Source organism: Strix aluco, chromosome 12, assembly GCF_031877795.1.
Source record: "Strix aluco isolate bStrAlu1 chromosome 12, bStrAlu1.hap1, whole genome shotgun sequence".
Lineage (NCBI taxonomy): Eukaryota > Metazoa > Chordata > Aves > Strigiformes > Strigidae > Strix > Strix aluco.
In genome coordinates, this window is record NC_133942.1 from 2,380,063 (window position 1) to 2,401,822 (window position 21,760).

The 21,760-nt window shown below is 43.7% G+C and overlaps 1 pseudogene; it reads right to left on the bottom strand.

Annotated features, from left to right (window-relative positions):
• Positions 1-3,912, bottom strand: part of LOC141928914 (hydrocephalus-inducing protein homolog) — a 99,604-nt pseudogene extending 95,692 nt beyond the window's left edge.
• Between the last annotated feature and the right edge of the window lie 17,848 nt (positions 3,913-21,760).

Consider the following 21,760-nt stretch of genomic DNA (forward strand, 5'->3'; position numbering starts at 1 on the left):
ACCACACAACAGATCCCCTGGACTAGAAGCACGTTTTAGCACCTTGCCACAGGGTCCAGTGGGCACTGCAGGCACCCACATACAAGCGCAGAATCTGGTCCTACACCTTGAAGACCACCCATCAGACCACAGTAGGTACTTCTCGGAGACAGGAGTCTCATGTGAGTCAGGATTTAGGGAGCTCCGAGCAGAGAAGCGATCCTCCTTCTACAACTCCCAGCATCTCTCCAGCACCTCCTGTCTCTGGCAGCCTCCTTTACTCCCATGGAGCGCCTGACGCAGATGTTTTTGTTTCTGGGTGCTACAGGACTGCTGAGTTTGTTTTGCACCTCTGGCACAGCTCTGGGAAGCTGTCACACATCTCCTTAACTACGTGCCCCTGAGCAAAGCTCACCCTCCCACGCCAAGCTGGTGCTACACTGGCAGGTTGCAATAAACATCACGACTGCAGCAAACCGGGTCTGATGTACAAACAGCAGCACTCAGGGCAACCAGCTTGGGCATCTCACTTGAGCACCACTTGAGAGCTAAAAGAGTATCTAAGCTTTATGAATACTGACTTGGTTGAGACTAGACTTCACAAACTTATTTTTCCACATCCACATGGGGTGGTCTAAAAGTCATCTGGGAAGGGCCGAGCCACCAACAGGATTTTTAGTGGCACTGAGTGCCGAACCCCTTCCAAACCTGTATGTGTGCTTGGCATGCAGGCTTCAGAAACCCCTTCTGATACCATAACCTGATGTTAAGGTGATGAACAGGGATGTGCTGTAGCCCAGAACATCCCAAGTCACCCTCATCTCAGTATGAGCTGGGATTTTTCACACCCAGATCCATGTACATGGGGGAAATGGAGGAGTTTGGACATGTACAGCAGTGAAGGTCAAATTTTCATTGTAAATCATTATGCTCTTAGCAGCAAAGACATTTTCTTCACACTCACCTGTAAAGTTTGTAGCAACACGACTACCACCACATAGACAGTCTATCCAGGGGACAACACCTGTGCTCCTAACCAGGACAGTCTAAAGGACGCACAATTCAAATCAACCAAATAGCAGGCAAAGGGAAGAGCTCCATGTTTGCTTAAGCAATGCTAGGGACAGATTTGACTCAAGTTCAGCAAAAATTAAAGCCACGCACCATGCACCTGATCCTGCGTCAGTCACACTAACAACAGTGTGATTCACTGAGAACTACTGCCACTTGTGAGCAAGTCAATACAGACACACAGTAAAGCAAGGAAAATGCCTCCCAACACCCTACACTGATATTTTGCTCTTAGTGCCTCTGTTTCATAAGAAACAGTCTGTCGGTGGCTCTGAAAGAGCAACCCAGCTGCTTTTTGTATGCGAGTCACAGGGAGTCTGACTTAGCGCAGGACAAATCAGCCAGGGCTCGCCCCGCCAGGTTGGGCAACATTGTCTGCTGCTCTGCACTACACCTGCAACAAGCAGCTTTTAAGACTGATTAAATGTTTTGGTTTCACTTCAGCAATTAATCTCAGCAGCATTTTACTTATTTGTATGCTTCCAAAGTTTGAGAGATAATACCTTAATTATTCCTTGCTCTCCTTCTCAGTCTGTGGTTTATTGAAAAGTAACTGCAGCGCTGTACTGACAGGCAGGAACGAATCCTGCCTTCATCTCCCAGGTGGCTGCACCATGTTCCGGGAGGTGGCCCATCCCAGAGCCAGCAGATAGTTTGGTCCCTGTGGCCTATCCATGAAAATCACTTCTGCAAAGATTAACCATGGAGGAATCAGGTGTTTCAGTAAGAACAAGACTCAGGTTTTCAAAGCAAGCTGTGAAGATCCTGGCCCTGGATTCTTCACTTGGACTGTTCACTTCACATGGTATAAACCCCACAGCCCTAACCTCTAGTGTAGTTAGCCCTGATCTAACCCAGAAAAAGATCTGTCCCTCTGAAGTTTATCCTATAGGTTCCCTATATGCATACAAGTGAGGCACCTTTTGTCCTTCTCTATCTGAAATTTCAGTAGTTCTGTCAAGACAGTGTTACCCAAACCAATGAGCTTCTCTGAGCGAGCACAAACCATTCTCTGTGAATGTGTCATTGACTGAAAAACATTAAACAAAGCTGTGATAACTCAGAAGCCTACAAAGAGCATTTGGAAGGTACAGGAGCATTTCTAGAACTTCTACAAACTCAAGACAATAAAATGCTCGTTGCTGGGCTAAAGCATCACAGCAGCACCTAGGTGAGGACATCACACTTCCCAGGACCGAAGTTCAGGAACAGGGACAAAACAAACCTCTCTTTCAGGCAAGAGAAAATGCACACCAAATGCATTCAGGCAACTGAGGAAGTGTCTCGACCAGCATCACAAGATACCTCTGCTGAACCAAGGCAGACAGAGGCATTTTAACATCACACCTTCTCTTGAGTTTTCTCCACTTACTCTTAAAGTGACTTACAAAGCTGACAGCATTTCTGTGGCCTGAGCTTGGCTTCTCGTACCCTAGTATAAATTTTACACCTATCTCGGGAGGCAGCGAGCACTCCCTGCCAAACCCCAAGAGCCCTCAAGTCCTGGCTGCTTCAGTCCTGATGCTGTGAAGTGTGGGATGTAGGTGGGTAGAGGGCAACATAAAAAAAAGGGTCTGTGGCAAGACAACGGAGAAGCAGTCCAGGGGACAGAGGTGTGTAAGAGACAGGGGGCATTTAGAGAGAGTCCGACAGAGACATGCATTCCCCACGTTACACTTCAAACAGAGCATTGTCTAGGAATAAAACTTCACACCTGCATGTGCACACTGCAATGGAGAATCAAGGTTCCTCCTTCCTCCACTCAGCAACTCCCAGCAAAACAGCCTACCAAAAATCTCATTCCTGCTTGAGGGGATCCACTTTAACAACGCCCTAAACACCAACTATTTGTCACTTTTTCCCTGAGGTAAAGGACAGGGCAGGCACACCTGGAGAGGGAATTAAGGTGGCTGCGACAACAGGAAATGATGGTAGATGACTGTCACGGGGGCGTGCTGGGTGGAGAACACCGTGCTGACACCAGGGATGGACCAGCACACAGCCACACAGGACACACAGAACAGACTCAGCCTTTGCCCCTTATCTGCTCCCTTCTAAGCACTGAAACGTGCAGAGTTTTTGAAAGAAAAGCTTTTAGAAGTAGTTTGTAAAGCAAGTTTAACATTATTCTGCTTAGAAAGGGCTCTGTTCTGAAGGATGCAGAGAGCGTGCACCACGCAGTGCCCAGCACTTACCTGTGTCATAGTGAACTACCAGGGAACTGGAATGATCCCCGGTCTTCAGCGGGTGAAACTCCACTGTTACTTGCATGGCATCACCAATCCCAAGAGTCCTGATGGAGGGATCCACAGAGAAGGGGCTGCAACGCAGAGAAAGAGACACATCAGGGCTACTGTGGGCGATTTGGGGACTATACTCCTTTTGCAGTCTACTCCACTTCAGCTCACTTGTGCAAGCAAGAAGCAAACAAGCCACAGTCAGTAGAAAAAAACAGAACATAGAGGATCAGAAATGGCTCTACTGACTCTCACTTCTGAAGAGATCCAGCTCTCCAAACATCCTGTGGTGTCAAACGACCTCATCTCCCCCATACTCTGCATCCCCTTCTCTGCAGGGAGGCTCAGGAGTCCGACCGCTAGCAATACAGCCAGAGGATGGGTTTTGAGGAGTACAGAGAGGGTGAGAGCTATCTGCCTGCACAACTTGACACTGACTTCCTCAGGAATCTGTCTTTCCCTGCCACCTATAAACTCCACCTCAAGAGATGCAAATGTCAGGGCATTACCTGTCCCAGTGAGACTGCAGCCTAGGAATCAGACAGGGAGGATAAGTGTCTTTCTGGAAGACCAGAGAATAATTATGGTTTAATTTGCAGAATTCATTTTTTTACCTTGGAAACATCCTAGTTTAGCCTAAGAAAGGACACGTTTCATTAGCATTACAATGAAAGCTGCTCTAAGGAACAATCAGAAAAAGATGAATAAGTGCAAACACAGATTAGAGCGATACAACAACACGGAAACAAGACACGGAAGGAGGATCCCATGCACAGCCTGAACCATTAAACCCCTGGCTACATGAAGTGCCATTACCAGGAGCACATCAAGGCGAGTTTAACAGGAGGTTTTCTGTGTATTCACAAGCACTGCAATCTGGGACTCTGGGTTGTAATCCAACCTCAGTAACTGTTTGCTTGGCCCACCAGGCAAATTCTGTGCAATGCACTGGAAATAATTATGAAAATGTGTTGGGGTACTTTGGATTTAATATGAGCAATTATGATTTGTCACCAGGTAAACGGCTCTTGGCTGACAGACACAAAACTCAGTGCTTTAATGCAAAGGGACAAATCAGGTGAAACATGCTTCTGCAGCTGGGCTTCGTGGCTCTTCTACAGCCCCACTTGGAAAACAAAAGTTATTGGGTTTAGTGCTTTGCTGGTGGTCAATTTGTCACCTTAAAAACATGTTCTGGAGAGTTTTACCATGATTAGAGAATCCAACACACACAAAAATATTGAGAACAACTGGAGTCATGCACAAGCTGAACTTTGTTCATGTAAGTAGTGACAGCTGATGAAATTGCTGGAGTTTCTGCTCATTAAGGAGATATCGCTGCAATTAGGGGCCTGACCTGCTCCCATTACAACCAGTGAGAGCATTGCCACCGAAGCACGGGGCCTGCAACGTTTGTGTGCTGGACCTGAGACTCTGGAGAGAGAGGAGGAAAGACAAGGCACCACCAGCCTCAGAACTGAGCTGTTCTACATGGTCCTGCATCCACACTGATGGTTATGCCAGGACTGCTGCAGGTCTCTGCCAGGGCTTGGGTGGGATCATTGCCTGGTGTGGGAAAGGCAGAGATTTTGGGGTTTTTCCTTTTTTTTTTTCCCCAGAAATGTTGCCAGAACAGAAAAGCTGCCAGTTAAGGGGGATCCCAGGCAACACTTCAGCACTACCTCCCATCCCATCACCTTCCTACTCCTTCCCCATGTCTACATACTCCTGCCCTCAGATGGATGGGACAGGATGGGAATAACACTCCTGAAGATATCTTCATCTCTTCAAATTATTGGAAGAGATAAAGATCAGAAATTTTCAAATTATCCAACCAAGTTCAGGACTCAGTTCTCAGGACTGAGAAACGGAGCACAAATCAGACACTGCATGTCCTACATCCCAACCCATGCTGCACCCACAAGACAACTCTCTTACTGCTGTAGCAGAAGCTCGTTATCCCTCACATGGACCTGGTTCTCCAAGACCCAGAGATGCAAGCTCCATGGTTAAACTCCCCTGAATTTCAGTCACCGTCACTAAGCTGTTGTCTGCAGCCTACGGATAAGAAGAGATGCTAAGGAAACATCCCTGACACATTGTCATAGCCAAATGAAAACCACTGCCGAGAGATGACGCTAGCGGGATAGACATTGGCTTTTTATCCATTAAGTGTGAGCTGTTCTTTAGGATAATTCTCATCCTGTTAGATCTACCCTTCTAATGAATCACTACTGCTCCTAAAAGACACAAAAGAGAAGGTTTGGAGGTTTTTTAATATCTCATCTTCTTCTGACATGCTTTTTAACTATGTGCATTTGTAGGTTTGCTTTGTTGTACGACATCTAAACTTTCACAAGTCCAGATCTCCCAATGGCACCCTGCAGTCCCCAGCTTGTATAAACTTATCTAGCCACACCAATTTAGGAGAGACCTGCCCATCAGTACTTGCCAAGGTCTTGCCTGTTATTGCCCTTCAGAAAGAAAGCAACACTAGATTCGTAAGCAATTTCATAATGATATATTTTGGCATTTACATCTTGCTTACTTTCACCAGGCAACAGCTCCCCATCTTGACAGTTGGGCATCCCGTGATGATACCAAAGGCCAAATACTGACAGAATTGAGAAACACGACTGGCAAGTGAACAAAGCTGGCAGTTCTGTGGCCCAGGCTCTCAAACTACCAGGCTGCCTGTTCTCCTGCAACCACACCTTTGGCACATGCAATGTGCAAGGAGGCTGCAATACACTTCAAGTGCCGTGGCGTGTTTATCTTCTGCAGCCAACCTTTCTTTGGTCTACTGGTGCATTATACAATCATTTGAGTTTGGGAGAATCGATTTCGTTACAAGCTACCTCGAAACCCAAGGAAGACAGTAAAATTACTGGTGATTGAATTGCCTCTTCTGTCCACTAAGATCTATTGCAGGAAAAAAAATAAAGGTCGTTTAATCTTAGCATATATTATTTTTTAGTAATGGTATAACAGCCAAAGTCAAGCAGTATAACTATTCCAGTAAACCCAGTCTGCTACAGTCAAAGCATCCAAGACTCCATCTCTGTGCTGAAAAATCCTGTGTGGAGTCAGCATCTCACAAGCTCCACCCTGGAGTTGCAATGGCCTGGACAGCCGAGCTTCAGCTCTGCCACAGATGCTGTATTTTGTGGTTTCATTTTTGTCGTATTTCATTAGCATAGATTATTAAATAACATTTTTAATGAAGAAATAAACATGGAGGGGGGGCTTTATGCCTCTAAGTCATTAAAATACTGAACTTCCCACTGTGTCATTAGCTGTGTAGGTCTGCTGAGTCTTTAATCATATTTTGAAGAACAAGAAATCAGAGACGTGGAAACCACATGAAAGAAATGGCCTCAATCCAAAAGGAAATAATCTGTCATCCTAAACTATATAACTCAGTACCAGTTTAATTATAGCTTGGTAATTATACCTTATGACACTATGATACTGTAGTATAAAATCAACTCTCACTCACACAAAACCTATATTAAAAAAGCATTAGGACTGTGCTATACACAAGAAAGTCAGAAGTTCGTAGTCAGCCAAGAAACGTGCCACACATGCTTCCTACACTTCACCCCATGAGATGCGACCACAACCATCTTCTGAAGGATCCAGCTGTGGCTCAGCGAGGGACAACATACCCTACGCCTCAACTATCTACAGACGTTTTCAGTTTGTTTTCCTCTTGAAATGTTAATGTGTTTGAATATAACTTGGCATAAAGATTTCTTTTGAGAAGTACTGTTTCCAAGAAAGAAAGAAAGAAAGAAAGAATATGACCTGAAGTCCTAAAAATACAGAGAATCATGGTGGAAATAAATGAGAGAAACCTGGATAAGTTAGGGTCTTTGTACTGGGCAGCTCAGACAAAAAACTGGTAAAGCTCACTTTCATTTTCTGTGGGTTCAAATCTATGGTAAGGTATTCAGATATCCACCAGAGTCCAAGAAAACTTCAATATGGAAACGTGTTCATAAGTTTCAAGCCATGTACTGGTGGCGTAAAGTCTCTTATAAACCTCCAGGTCAGCATCGAACGCCCACAGAAATACTAAGCCAATGCACTGGGATACAGGAGAGTATAAATATTTCCCCGTTTCATCTCCAGATGATGATGGACTTTATTAAACAGATGCCACCCAGCCTTCACTTCAGTTAGCTGGAAGAACCAATGAGCTGCACGTTTTCATAACGACAATGTGAATTCAGTGTGAAGCTCTGTCTAACCCCAGGCTTGTCCAGCAAAGCCTAAGCAGAGCCAAGCCAGGGTCTGTGATGCTCCTCCCGACCAGGCTGCAGACACAGGACAGGGAGCGACTGGAACCACAGGCACCCACGGGTGGAAGAGGCAAAAGGCCAGCAGGGAACAAGGAAAGCAGCTGCCCTCATAGCTGGGGGAGTGGGGGGAAGAAACACAAATTTCTGGTTAGCAAAATCCATAATCACTCAATTTCTGAGTTAGAAAAACGCCTGCTCTTTTTCACTCAGCACTCTCAGGCCAGCACGACTCTAAGTGCACTCTCCCCCAACGGAAGTGCAGGGTTTTAGGCACCCCCAGGCACAGGAGAAGCACTGGCTGGCCATGGGGCCCTGCAGAGGACAGCCTGTGGCACAGGGGCACGGGGACACCCCTCCGGCCGTCCCCGGAGCAGACCCAGGACAGCTGTGCCAGCAGCGGCCACAGCCCTGCAGCTGAACCCCTCTCCAGCACCGCCTGGAGACAACCCAGAGGACACTTGGGCAGTGGCCCGGGGCACCTCAGCTGCTGCCAAGGATGGAGGAAGCACTTTTCAGGTCCTGGATCCCTCTTTTTACCCTAAAAACTTGAGCCATCTTACCCCTTAGGCCACATCAAAATAAGTTCCTCCAACAGATTTTAAGACAAATTTCATTCAATATATAGGCTTACACAGAACAGTCTGCTATGAGAAAACGAACTGTATCCATATTTATTTTTTTAAGTCCCATGGAAACCAATTAAATTAATTAAACTCTCTCCATCAGCTTTAAGTCAGTCCTAATACGCAAGAACATGAAGATGAAGAGGTTAGATCATTTTCCTACTCCAAGCTGTGAGAAAAATTAAATTAATGGACAGAATAATCAGCATGAGCAGTGCAAATGCTTCCATATTAAACATATTTTAGTGTTAAACAGAAGATACCTGCACTGCGGACTCTCTGAAAGGGATCACTTTTTTAATCCATCTATCACAGAACCTTAAATTAAAGTTTACCGTGTGATAGTATGCATCCCAGAAATAGCTCTATTCTCAGATTTTAGGGACAGGGTAACCAAGATGAGCACTGCTTCAGACCCCCTATAGAACAGTCCACACAAATTAGTTCCCTCATATTCAGATTTCAGATTTTATATAAACTCTTGTACTTCCAACGAACTAAACACCACCCTATTTCAAGAAGCTTCCTCTTACCTGCACATACATTACCATATTTCTATTTATATTTATCAAGTTCCTTTTTCTTTTCCTGTTAATTCAAACAAGCAGACCTTTTTTAAACCCCCAGGTTAAAACATCTTCTGACTCTTGAATAAGCTTCCTTCATTTTCTTTAAAACTTCCACAAGCTGACATCCTATTTTTCAATGTAAGAAACCAACCTGACTCATCCCAGCAAGCAGTCTCACTAACGAAATACACAGCAGGAAAAACACCTCCTTTATTTCTGCTCAGTGCTCCCCCATGCAGAGACATATTGTAGCCTCATCCCCGATGTGAAATGGGGATTGGTTACCCACTACCTCAGTAAGTCACTTTTTTTTTTATCATGTATTGTAGGGGTGACCTAAATCTTTGCTTCCTATTCCTGCAATGTTTCATTTAGCTTATTAAAATGAACGCTGTACGAGTGACTTCATCTTATTATGCAGCACAGATCAGTCTTGGAAATGGAATTCCTCTTATGAAGTATACACTAACAACCTTTATGTTCATCTAGAATCCGAAAGTTTAAGAACTGATTTTTGAAAAGAAGTGATGCTAGTCATGGCCACAGTGCTTTTCACATCGTTATCTGTGAAGGGGTCTGGGACATACACATGCTATGTAAGAATGCAGGGGAGATCAAACTTAAAACAAACACCTCAGGATTTTTTCTTCCTATGAATAGAGTTGAGAGGCTAAAATACCATTAGACATGAGAAATCTAATGTTAATCTGAAGTCATGTTACAGAATCTGAAATTAATTCAGCTGCCAAGAAATTGTTGCCATCGTTTGATACACAGAAAACAAGATCTCCCTTGTTTGGCCGCGTGGGACAGTGGATTGTCAAAGTTCAAAAACCAAAGAGAAGATCAGCAGCATTCCCTCAGCTCATGGGATAAGATTGTCAGCTCATACAATTTGTATTATGTTGGGCACTGCGGCCATAACCAGCTCTCACAAAGACTTCCAGTTCTTAATTTCCACAACTGTAATCAGTTTTAATTTGAGGATGCTTGGTGACTGCAGAACTTTGATCTGGCGTGGCCACTCCTAAAATGCAGCCAGCCCGCACACTGGGCTCAGGCAGGGCAAAATCTTATGTCCAGCAAGAGCATAAGGTACTGCCCCCCAGAAATATCCTTCCCTGTCCTACCATTTTCATGTCAGAATTTCTGTAGACTTGGTAACACTCCTTGGATTTCACTTCCATAAACTTGTCCTGCATTCCCTTGAAAACATCCAGACTTTTAACCTTCGTCACATACTTTGGCACCAAGCTTCCAGTTTACACACCCACTGCACGAAGACCATGTTAGAAAGCATTATTTTTTTTAAAACTGGCTACACCTCATTCCATGTGTCACTGCCAATGACAATCAATAAACACAGATAATATAATTTAAGCACAAAAAACAACTTAACTATTATTTTGACTGCATTTTTTACATCACAACTGATCTAGAGAATGTATATATTGGGGAAGCAAAAATCCTTCAAAACAAAAATCTTTAAAACTTGATAACTGCATTTCCTGAGAGCACTCATTCCTTCCATCAAGCTGTGTGAGTAATTCACATTAACTACAGCCTTCTCTCTTAAATCCACACATTTAAGTGATTGTCACCATGAAATTTAAAATATTTTAGGTATCTGTGCCTTACTACACCCAAGCAGTGACATCACCAAGTTCATGTCTTGAACTAACACTTCATTTCAGTACAGCCTGTGGGGGGGAATAACAGGATACCTGAAACTTCTATCCTGAACCAAAAAAATTAGAAAGAAAAGTCCAAAGAAGTGAGAGTTGCTGAAATGGTGTTTTAAATACACTTTAAATATTTAAAATATCTTAATAAATTATTCACTATTTTAAAATTCAGGGATTAGTTCTCAGATTTTGTACCTGTAGATTATTTTCTTGAGCTCCATCACTCGCTCGGTCTGTGCTTTCTAGGGAAGAGTGTTGAAACCACAGTAACAGCCTGAATTACTTATGGATTTAGGGAGGGATTAACCCAGCTCTTCAGCAATGACAGTATTTTCTCCAAAGTCCCTGGAGGTCATGACTAGCTGTAATGACATATTATGACATTCAGGACACTGACAAAATGGGATTGAGATGCCTGAGGCACTTCAGCACAGAAAACCCTGCTGGGAGTTGTCGCCTTCCTCAGCTCTTCCTGAGCTGACAGCCTGCTCCTGCCCAGCAATCCCAGGCAATCCCATCCCTTCCAGCTGCAGGAACTCCTCCGCACCAGAACGCAGGATGGCCAGGAGCTGCCAGAAAGCTCTTGCCTTGCGAGCAGGGTGTGCTATCCCCTCCTCCTGTGGTCCCGACCCTGGCAAGATCTGCCCAGCAGCCAGAGCAGGGCAGCGTCGGGGGAGGTGAAGGCCGAGCACAGCCCAGCGCTGGCTGAGGGGTGCAGCCACTGCCAGGGGGGCTGGAGACGCTGGCAGCTAATGAGGCACACAGGGTGACACCAGCCTGCCAGCACAAGGGTCCCAAGGAGGGACGGGCTGGAAAGCACACAGCTCCTCTGGCTGGGACAGACCTGGAGACCTGCTCCCTGGGAAAACTCTGCTGCGCAAGCTGCTGGTTCAGGTACAGGAGAAAAAGAAGGTCCTGAATCCAAAGCTGCTGGGCTGAGCAACCAAAGCAAAGGATCTCCGGACTGGGGTTGTTCTGGTGAAAGGGAAGACCCACACGCTGCTCCATCTGAACAGACAGATCCCAAACCAGAGACAGAAGGGGAAAGCAGCAGCAAAGGCTGCAATGCACAGCGACCCTGTCAAGCTGCTCCAACACATCCTTACGGTGAACCAAGGGTCGCACCAGCACCGACGGCAGAAACTTTTAAAGCCTACCCGTGGCTTTTTTTTCCCTTGGCAATCAGATGGAGCTGTAGAGATCAGCACAACATAGTGAACAGCTTGAGGAGTACACTGAAATTCATCTCTGTATGCACCTACTCCTAGACAAACAAACAAATATGAAATATATTCTGTTCCATCTCCAGCCAGGATAGGATTTCAATTCCCATCTAATTTGACCTCCCCAGTAGAGCCACTCAGTAGGAAAACCCTCAGGGCATTAAATGGACAAAGCGAGGCACGCAAATACTCCATTCTAAGAGCACAGCACATGTCTTCAGAGGTCTTCAACTGATTTTGAAAACTAGACTCATGACAAAACATTGCACCCTTTATAAAAATCTTCCCAGAATGATATGACAGGCTATGACCTAGCATTCGTTCCAGGAGAAACACCTCTTCATTCTTCATGCATTAAGTAACAAATGGCAAAAACCTCGTTAAGAAAGGAAAAAAAAACCTCACGGCAAAATATCTCCTAAAATAATTTCACCTATACATATCGCAGTAACTGGCATCTTTCCCTTAACACCCCAAATGTCTGTAGAATATCACTTTGTTCAGTGACACTGACTTCACTAGGAGCACACTGTGAGTAAGGATTGTAGGACAGGGAATAGAGAGAATCACGTTTTGTTCAGAATGGCTTTTGACTTGGGAAGCCAGAAGACATCTAAGCAGCATATTCTGGTTAATTTACTTTGATATGTGAAGATTAACTCCAGGGACATAAAAATAATACATTCAGGGTTTCTTCCCACCATTCCTGTAACTGTTCCTATTGTCACAGAGTCATTAAACCCCTCTGTTAACTCCCCAAGCATTACAGGTCTGCGATATTCAAGATAATAAAGTAGCCCACAAAACAACCTTCCTGAATAACAATCATTCATAATCGATAAATTATAAAAGGTCTTTCTAATACACACATACAGTAACCAGAGCACAACTGAAGCACAACCGGCACTGACTGAAGCACAACTAACATGAACAAAGGCAAAACTATCACAGTGCAAAAGCAAGAATCCCAGCTTCAGAAGGATGCTTCACACCGAGTCACTCTGCTGCACCCCCAGACCAGTTTGTCTCAGGGGAAGTTTTCATTCCAACAGACAGGGGCATTTTCTGCACACAAGCTCAGCAAATGGTTTTACAGGAGCACGGCAATGCCACCTGTCTGACAGAGCAAACCAAACCCGGTTTTATAGAGAAACACGCTCTGAATAATCACTGTAGTGCCCTGTCCGAACAGTTTTCCAAAATAAACAACCACAGGAGGAGGTTTTTGCTGTTGTTACTGTGCCAAACTCTCACACCATATCATTATTTTTCAGTCACTCTCTTTAATATTTATTCTGCATGTTCTCCACAGTAAATTGTGATCAGCTACAGCTCAGAAATGTAAGTTTTCTAAATCTTAGAAGACTGAAGTACAGAAACTTATCATTCCATATGTCTGTTAAGCCTCTCGACACAAAGACTCTTGCTTTACTTCTAAGCTCATTTGCTACTAGAGCAACAAGCCACTTAAAACACTTCTGTGGGGCTGCACACTCTTGAATACAAATACTTGGATTTTGTACACACTACTCATTGGTAAGGGTTTTGCTATTGCACACAAAAACAGATGCCGGCCTCTGAAGTTTTCCCCTACTTCTCTACTTTTAACTCACCTCCTAAAGCCAGAGGTACCAGGGAGATGTTGAATGGCAACAGAGCACAGTTCAGCAGCTTCTCCTCTTCAGCTGGTACCTGGAACCAGGATCTTTCCTTCAGGTACACTGTGGGCAGCCCAACACACAGCTCACTAAGTGGCACGGCTTATGTTCTTCCAAGCACTCAGGGGCATTAGTTCAAAGCAAAAACAATTAATCTGCACCTTGACAGTAGGGTTTGTTTGGGCTTTCCCCATCCTTTTCTGACACCACACAAAAAAAAAAGAAGTCTGGCCTTCTTTGCTTGTGCTGATCGGTTTGTTGGATGTCAACGAAAACAGACTAACTTAAATATACAACACCTGTTACCTTTTCAGTCAAAAGCCGAGTTTCACAAAAGCTCCATATCCACAACATGCCTCCTTGAGGACTTCAGGTAGGTAAGGATTAAACACAAAGCCAGATCTTCAGGTGGTGTAAATGGATACAGCCTATGGGCTTAAACAAATCAATTCTCATCAGCCCAACACCCTGAACGAGTGCTCCACCCTATGCTTTTAGAAAAGGTAATAGAAAAATAACCCAGGGGGAGGGAGGAAGACTGTTCCAAAAAAAAAAAAACAACCCAAAACCCAACAAAAGAACAACAACAAAAGAAAGAAAAAAAAAAGAAAAAAAACCAAAACAAACCAGAATACCACAAAAAAAAAATTTAGAATAATTACTCAGGCTTTTTCTCACATATAATTATGAGCACCAGATCTAACAAGGCCTAGTTACCTACAGATTTGCATGTTGTGGCTAGTTCATTTTAATGTCTAAGCACTCCCAGCAGCCAGGACACACACAAAGCTCTTCTAGGTTGACTCTTTGACACTGATGATAGAATGAGCTCACCAGGCAGCTTTTCTCTCAGCCAGAGACCGTACGGGAGTCTCTCTCCTCCAAATTTCTCAAAACTTAATAAAACTTAATAATTTTTAAGACTTCCATTCCTTTGACAAATACTGCAAAAGCAACCAACAACTTCAAAAATATCTGGTGCAGATTAATATACAAACAGTACACCAGGACATAGGACAGCAAATCTTGTTTCCATAGGAAATCAGCATAAGCTCTTTTCACCGTATTGTGTTTTCATCTGTCCTCTGAGCAACACAATTTACCAAGGGTTTGCAAGCTTCATTTCTGACTTCCAAGACAGAAAAACAGTTTCAAGAGGAATGGAGGAGACCAACAATATACCAAGGGAGAAATGCTAAAGGCATTGTAGTTGAAAACCTATTGCACTGCCTGCCCATCCCACCCTTCCTTCCCTCAGCACTGCTCAGCCCAACACACACAAGGCTCAGAGGAAGCTACAAGCAATGGGGGCATTTAGCTCCACTGAAGGCAGCAGCACTAGAACACTAGCTGAGGATCCAGATCCAGCAGCATGTGTTTGTAAACAGCTTTTAATTCCTTCATTATTTACTACTAAAAAAAATCTCCATAGATTTCATATAGTTACTGTTTTCACCATCTAAATGATAAAGAAACAGTGGTTTCTGAAAACCAGAAACAAAAACCTGGGCAACAAAAGGAGTTCAAGCTCCTGTACCTTTTTTTTTTTTTATTTGAACTGGGGAAGTGGGCCATCTTCACTGCCCTTTCAAGCCTCCCTCAAATCCCTGACTTGAAACAGTTGTTCAGCTCCTCACAGTTCCTCACCAATAGCTCTCATGCCTCTCTCAAGCTGTTCTGTGTCACGTCAAGTCTTGTTTTATTTTAACTGTACAAACTCTTTAAGACAAGGACTTAGCCTATATTTAGAAAATGCTGCATAAAGATATAGTGCTGTGTAGGAGTTTTACAATTTCTCTGGTGTTCAACTTCAGCATTTTGGAAGTCACACGCATTGTCCTGGGCAATTGCAAACTATAAGGAAAAAAAAGAATCATTAATATGAGTAGAGAATTGATTCCTTTAGACATACTTTTTCTTCCCTTGACCATTTTCAAAGCATATAGAATCAAAATAAAATTGCCACACTGTAGGATCTCAACCAAAATCAAATGAAAGCATGAGAAAACAAACTCTATAGAGTTCTGACACCCTTCTCCCACAGTCACTTCTTGCTCACTCTAGTGAACAGTATCACCCTAAGGCCTTCTTGCACTAAGGCTACAATTGCCAATACACAGTTTTCAGAAACATCTCGCCCACAACATATTAAACTCCTTAAGACCAGGGTGAGCAGGAGTTTTTTTGTTATTTTCTCCCCTCTGGTTATTAAGCATTTAAGAGAGCTGATAGTATATTTTAAAAGCTGTGAACTTACGTTTGCATTTTACTGTACTAGAGCAAGTAAATGAAAGAAATTCTTTGTTCTGAAACATTCACTGTTCCTGTTCTACATCCAGAACAGAGCGCAGCTTTCAACCAAAAGCACCACAGCTTACCTTCTGACCGTCACAAAGAACATTTGAATTTTACACGTGTATGTATGCACACAGGATGTACGCAGTATTTACCCCAGAAAGTTGATTCTTACGGTGTCTAGGGAATGTTATGTATCCCTGTAAGCAACTCACTGGGTGGGTTAGCTAAAAACTTCATTCAAGTCTTGCAACACCCTAGTCGTCTTCATCTGCTAACACTCTTAATTTGAAACCGTTACAGGTATAAATGATGTGTCTCTTGACAAAGAAGATTCAGAGGCATAACCAAGTTATTAGGCCTTTAGCTACGCCACCTAAGGCGGCTGTTTGCATGCTCCTAGCTCATGTCAAACGCTAAATGAAAAAAGTTCAAACTAACTTTTCTGTACATTAAAGCGTAGCAGAGCTGCAGATCTGACAGTCTGAAACAGCCTTGTAGCTTCTGGTTCCGATTTCTGCCCGATAAAAGTTTAATCTGTAACAAAATCTATCATTAATAAACAACTGCACATTAGACCCTGTTTAAGGGCCATAAGCAAGTACTAAAGACTGGTGTGAAATTTGCTGAGACCTGCCACAGACAGTCAGCCACCAAAAACATATTTGACCAAGATCGGGATGTTAATTTTAAAATGAGGATTTAGAGAGGATCGAGACTACCTTGTGGCTAATGTGACTGATCCCTGAATTTCTTCTAGCAGCCCTTTTGTGGTGGAGTAGAACAAAGGCTTAACAGCTGATTTTTCTTTCATTCCCCACCACCTCCCCTCTATGTCTTTTTCTTCCCCATCTCAGCAGATGCCCCAGAGTTTGCTCACTATAAAATAAAGATTAGCAGATAAAAAGAAGCCATTTCTGGTGTCAGCTCTTAACAGCTAATTTCTCTATATTCCTTTTACTTCATCCCCATCTACTCCACATGCACGTTTTCCACAACTCTCTTCTCAATTTTATTTTGAAACAGTTTTCCCAAATCTTATATTCTTCCTCTACTTTCCCATTATTCGTAAACTTCTGAAAACCTAAAATCCAGGCAATCACTTTAACATCCCTGGTCTTTTTAACCTCTGCTCCAGCTGGACTTCATAAAAACTCTAAATGCCTTGTTTACCACCTGATATTGTGCCCTTACATAATTATCATTAGTATTGAATACTAATACTAATGCCCATATATACAGAACACTCTTTTCAGATACACTGAACTGACATCAATTTTATTTGCAGTGTCTTGACCATTCTAAAGTTCCTATTCCTATTCTTCTGGACTCTCAACTCATTGTAAGAAAAAAAAATTGATAACCTAATTTTTAGAGCTACCGAGAATTTAATGATGTAACAAAAACCATCAAAACAGTACATGCTCAGTAACTTCTGAAAATCATTCCCTGATGAAAATAAATGCTGTACAAAGCAAACAGATACTAAAATATTATTTAAGGATATAAGCAAGACCTCATTAAAATCAGCAGCAGTTTTGCCACTGGCTTACAGGGCCAACACTTCTCACAGAGCCTATAGCTGCTACGTTAAAAAAAAAAGGTTCAAAACACTAACAAATTGTGATGCTTGAGTCTTCTACAAACCCCTGGAGGAGTCCCACAAAACAAAACCAGTTTATTTTGCTACTTCCACTGAGGCAGAGCCTTGCGCCCCCTTCGCACCCCACACCCCTTAAACACATCTCCTTTTGGACTGGGGAACTGCACCCACAGCTGAAGGCACCATCTGCTCTCAAGGTATTTGAGAGGTCTGCAAATCTGAAAGAACGTATATCGACTTGCAGCATCACTTTAAATTCATATGTAGAAAGCCACATCATTTTCCCTATTGCCATTTTCTGCCAGTCACCTCCCTTTAGCAATATCAAGAGAAAAAACATTAATATATCACTGGAAGAATCTGCTTACCAAGGCAGCTTATTAGTATTTCTGAATACTGCAAATTAAATCAGCTTGTTAGCACTTTCATCCTTTAAGCATATAGATTAGGTTCTTATTTAAAATTTCTGTGTTAACAGCAGAATAAATATTATTTTTCTTGTACAGACTAAAGTATGGTAACAGTTAATAAAGAAAATGAAAGGCAATCTTATTTTTGGCAGGACTGTTATTCCGTTTCCATTGTACGTGTGCCACAACATGTTCAGCTGATCATCAAGAATCCAGCCTGCATATTTTAAGGTTATAAAACCTGTTAAAACAGTCACCAAGGCTCCTATTCAAATCAGTAGCAGTTCGGTCACAGGCTTAAATGGCCAAAACTTCTTCAAGAATTCATAGAAAACTTCGCTCTTCTCCTCTCTACTCACCAGTCATATAGTAAAAAATGAATGCAAAACACTTTAAATAAATGAATAAATAAATGAGCCGGGATAGTTCAGAAATACACCCCCTGGATTGGCACTGCACTAAATAAGAGTGAGAAGACACTGCAGAATGTGGAACTGTTACCTAGCACACAGACAAAATCCAAAGCCCCCAATGCGGTTTATTTGGCTGCTGGCAGAGGGGCAGAAGCTGCCGCCGTCACACCCCAGCACAGCACACCCCTCCCACCGCCTTCTGCCCCTACCAGGTGCCTTCATCTCTCTCGGGTCCCAGGTTTGCTGGCACAGCTAACGATGGCAGGGGAACATCATCTGCACAAATGTCATTGCTGCAGCGGTTCTGCTTCCAACCACGATGGCACAAGCAGCACAGAGATGAGGAGCCTGTTGAATACTTCTGTCCTTTCACCCAAATCTAAATCTCACTGTACTATACAGAATCAGTAAATCACTTGAGAGCTGCTACTTTCACATGAAAACATCTGAAGAGATCCCATCACGATGGCACGGCAAAGAAACAGAGAAGAGGCCAGAAAACAAGAGTGAAGGAAACAAAAACAGAGAAGAAAGCTGGAGCTGGAAATGCACTGGAACCAGTCAATATATTTTCACAAGCAGTGATTTGCACTACCAAAACGTACAGGCAAAGAGTATTTTTTAAAGCTTCCTCCCAGCCTGTCACAGGTGGTTCCTCACACTGGCAGACAGCTGTGACCCTCAGAAGCATTACTGACCCAGCTGGGTCTCAAATTCCTGGTATGCTGGAGCATTATACAAAATTAAGTGGTATTTCCTTAAATAATGTAAAAGTGACATTACATTCTAGAGTGTTGAACTGCTTTCTCTCAAACTTAACGCCAAAGAAGATCCAGGAAAAGCTTTTTCTCCTAGACTGAAAAAATAATCTGCTAGTATTAGTCTTTACAGAGAAAATGCTGCATAACTTTACACCCAAACCCTGCAACTGGGTGTGCAGGAAGTTTCCACATCTACACTAAACTATAAAAAACCCCTACACTAACACAGTTAAGTCACTGAGATAGACTGTGGGACTTGCGATGCATATTCCAGTTCAACGGCCTTTCTCTAGCACAAAGCAGCTGTGACTTCACCACAACCACTGAGTCCATTTCCCACCTATGAAGGAAATAATTACACATTCATATCTCAGCACTCACAGGGGCTTACACAGCAACACCCAGGGCAAAAAAATAGTGCTGTCTATAGGCAACTTAGAACATCATCATTCAGATCTTGTAATGCACCTCAATGGTGTATTTGGGTTGGTTTTTTTTTTTTTCTTTTTTTTTTTTAGTTTTTCTGCAGAATTATAAAATGCATGCAACAGATTACAGTGCTCATTGTAAAAACTTCTTGCTTTTTCCACATCCAGGACTTCTCTGCTTTTACTTATTGCTTGCCTGTGGTTTCTTTTCCCTTACACTATCACTGTATTTTACTATAAAACAACTATCCTGTACAGGACAGATCATGTTTCAGGTAAAAGCAGTAGACTTTGTAGGAAACGTTAACATTTTGTCGCCATACAATGAAAAAATGATACTATAGTCTTCAGTCAGAGGGTGTGTGGGTTTATATTACCCCAGCAATACCCTCTGCCATGCAGTGCAGGGAGAACAAGGCAAAAGCAGTAAATACAAGTAACCACGTGTTTAACTAGTGAACAGCGACAGGGGTTTAATACAATTGCATGTAACATCTATGGCTGCACCTTCCACAACCTCAGTGTTAAAGGCCCTTGCTGAAACACAGGGGGACACATCAACTGTCACAAGCACAAATCACACTGCACATTCCGAGTGCTCACAAGTTCTGCCGTGGCACACAGCCAGCACGTCCAACAGCTGAAGTCTAATACAAAAGCATATTTACTTTATCAAGGCAACCCAAGTTTACTATCACTGCAGAAAACTGCCAAATCAATGCAATAACAAGAGAAACACTTGATGAAGCTGCAAACCCAGCCCCTACTTGCCATTATTTATGTGCACGTTTCCTTTGGTTCCCCCCCCCCCGACAAGCCCCTCCAAGTGCCACAAAACTGCTTTGTAAGGGAAAGACCTGGAGCACTGAACCTTATAACAAGCAGTAACTTCTGCAAGACAGAGGATAGAGTTCAGTTCTTCCCCCTAGCAAGCTGGTAGTTACTCCAAAAACAAAGCATGCACTGCTCATTGGTTTGACCTGAAGTGTCTACTGGGGTTTTTTTCCATTAATACTTTCACTGACACACAAACGCTGTTTCATCTCGTGCTTTACTTGTATTAATCAACCCCAGAAAAACAACTGTGCAGCTTTCACTTCTTCACCTTGCCTCAAAGCTCTGTAACACCTGGTGAACACACAGCTCCTTCTATCAGGACATCTCCAGAAGCTGATGCAGCATGACAGACCATGCTCACACACAAACACACACTGAGATCTGGAGACACAAGATGCTTTTTCAGCATCTTCTGTGACTAACAGACTGAAATCCCCAACGCTCTCTCCTGTAACCCAGCCCCGGTGCGTGCCCTGTGCTCTGTCCCGGGTCCTCCTCCTGGTCCAGCTCCCCACGTCCATCCCCTCTCAGGCTGCCCCAAGCTCTCCCCACGCAGGCCTGGCTCAAGCCAACATGCCCCCGCTATTCCAACAGTCCTGCAGGGCCTCAGCCAGGGCACAGGACTTCACCCTGCAGGCTGACAGACAACTTTCCCACAGAACTCCATTCCCTCACCTCACTGCTGCAGAGAGCTGCTGCTGCCTTTGGCATCCTCCAGGCCAAACTCAGGGAGTTCTTCAAACTCCAGGGATCGCTGCAGTCCGCACTAAAACTGGGTAAAGGAACCCCAATGTGCAGAAAATATCCCTTGGGTGTACAAGATGCTCTCGGCAGACCCTGCACAGCCGTGTGTTACCCTCTCCCCAGACAGTGCTGCCTGTTGAGGGGATGTTGCTCTCCGGTTGGGATCCCCGAGATGAATACCAGCTTCGGGTGAAAAGAGCCATCATCACGCCTCTAAGGGGACTTTTCTAAGGCTCGTCATTCCTCTGGGCTATTCCAGGTCTGAGTCAGCCCTTCCCATTTCCATTGCTAAGAAAACATTCTTGAAATATTTTTTACTGTTTCTGCAATAATTCTCTGTCCTACAGCAGCCTCAAAAATCATGGCTAAAGCAGCTGCTGCAGAGACAATGAACAACGCAGAAATATTTTATGTGCTATCACTACTTCTAGCTAGATAAATACAAATACTGCTGTCCTTCATACCAACTGCATTTGTCCTACAGAAACACACACAGTGAGGAGCTGTAGAGGACAAGAACCCTCCTGAATGATCAGGCGCAACGTCTTTGCTCTCTGAGCTTTTCCAGGTCATTAATATTTCACTTCTATGAATTCCTCAGCTGCTTTTACAACAGGTTCCTCTCTCTCCTTCTGAAGTATGAGCAAGAGGACTTGTTTGAAGCACCCAGCAGACCTTGCCTCCCTCCCCACCCCCGTGCCCCTGAGAGTTTAACACCTCCAGTGCAATCTATCCCAGATAGAAAACCCCCACGGGCGGAGCAGAGGGTCAGAGGAGATTCTGAGTCTCCCTTCTAGTTCCAGCAGCTCTAAAGGTGCGCAGTAAGAAAATAAAGCGTACCGCAGTGTCTCTCCATGCCTGCTGTTGGAAAGCACGGGCCGTCCTGCAGCTCCTGCCCCCAACCGCCCCGGGCAGAGGCC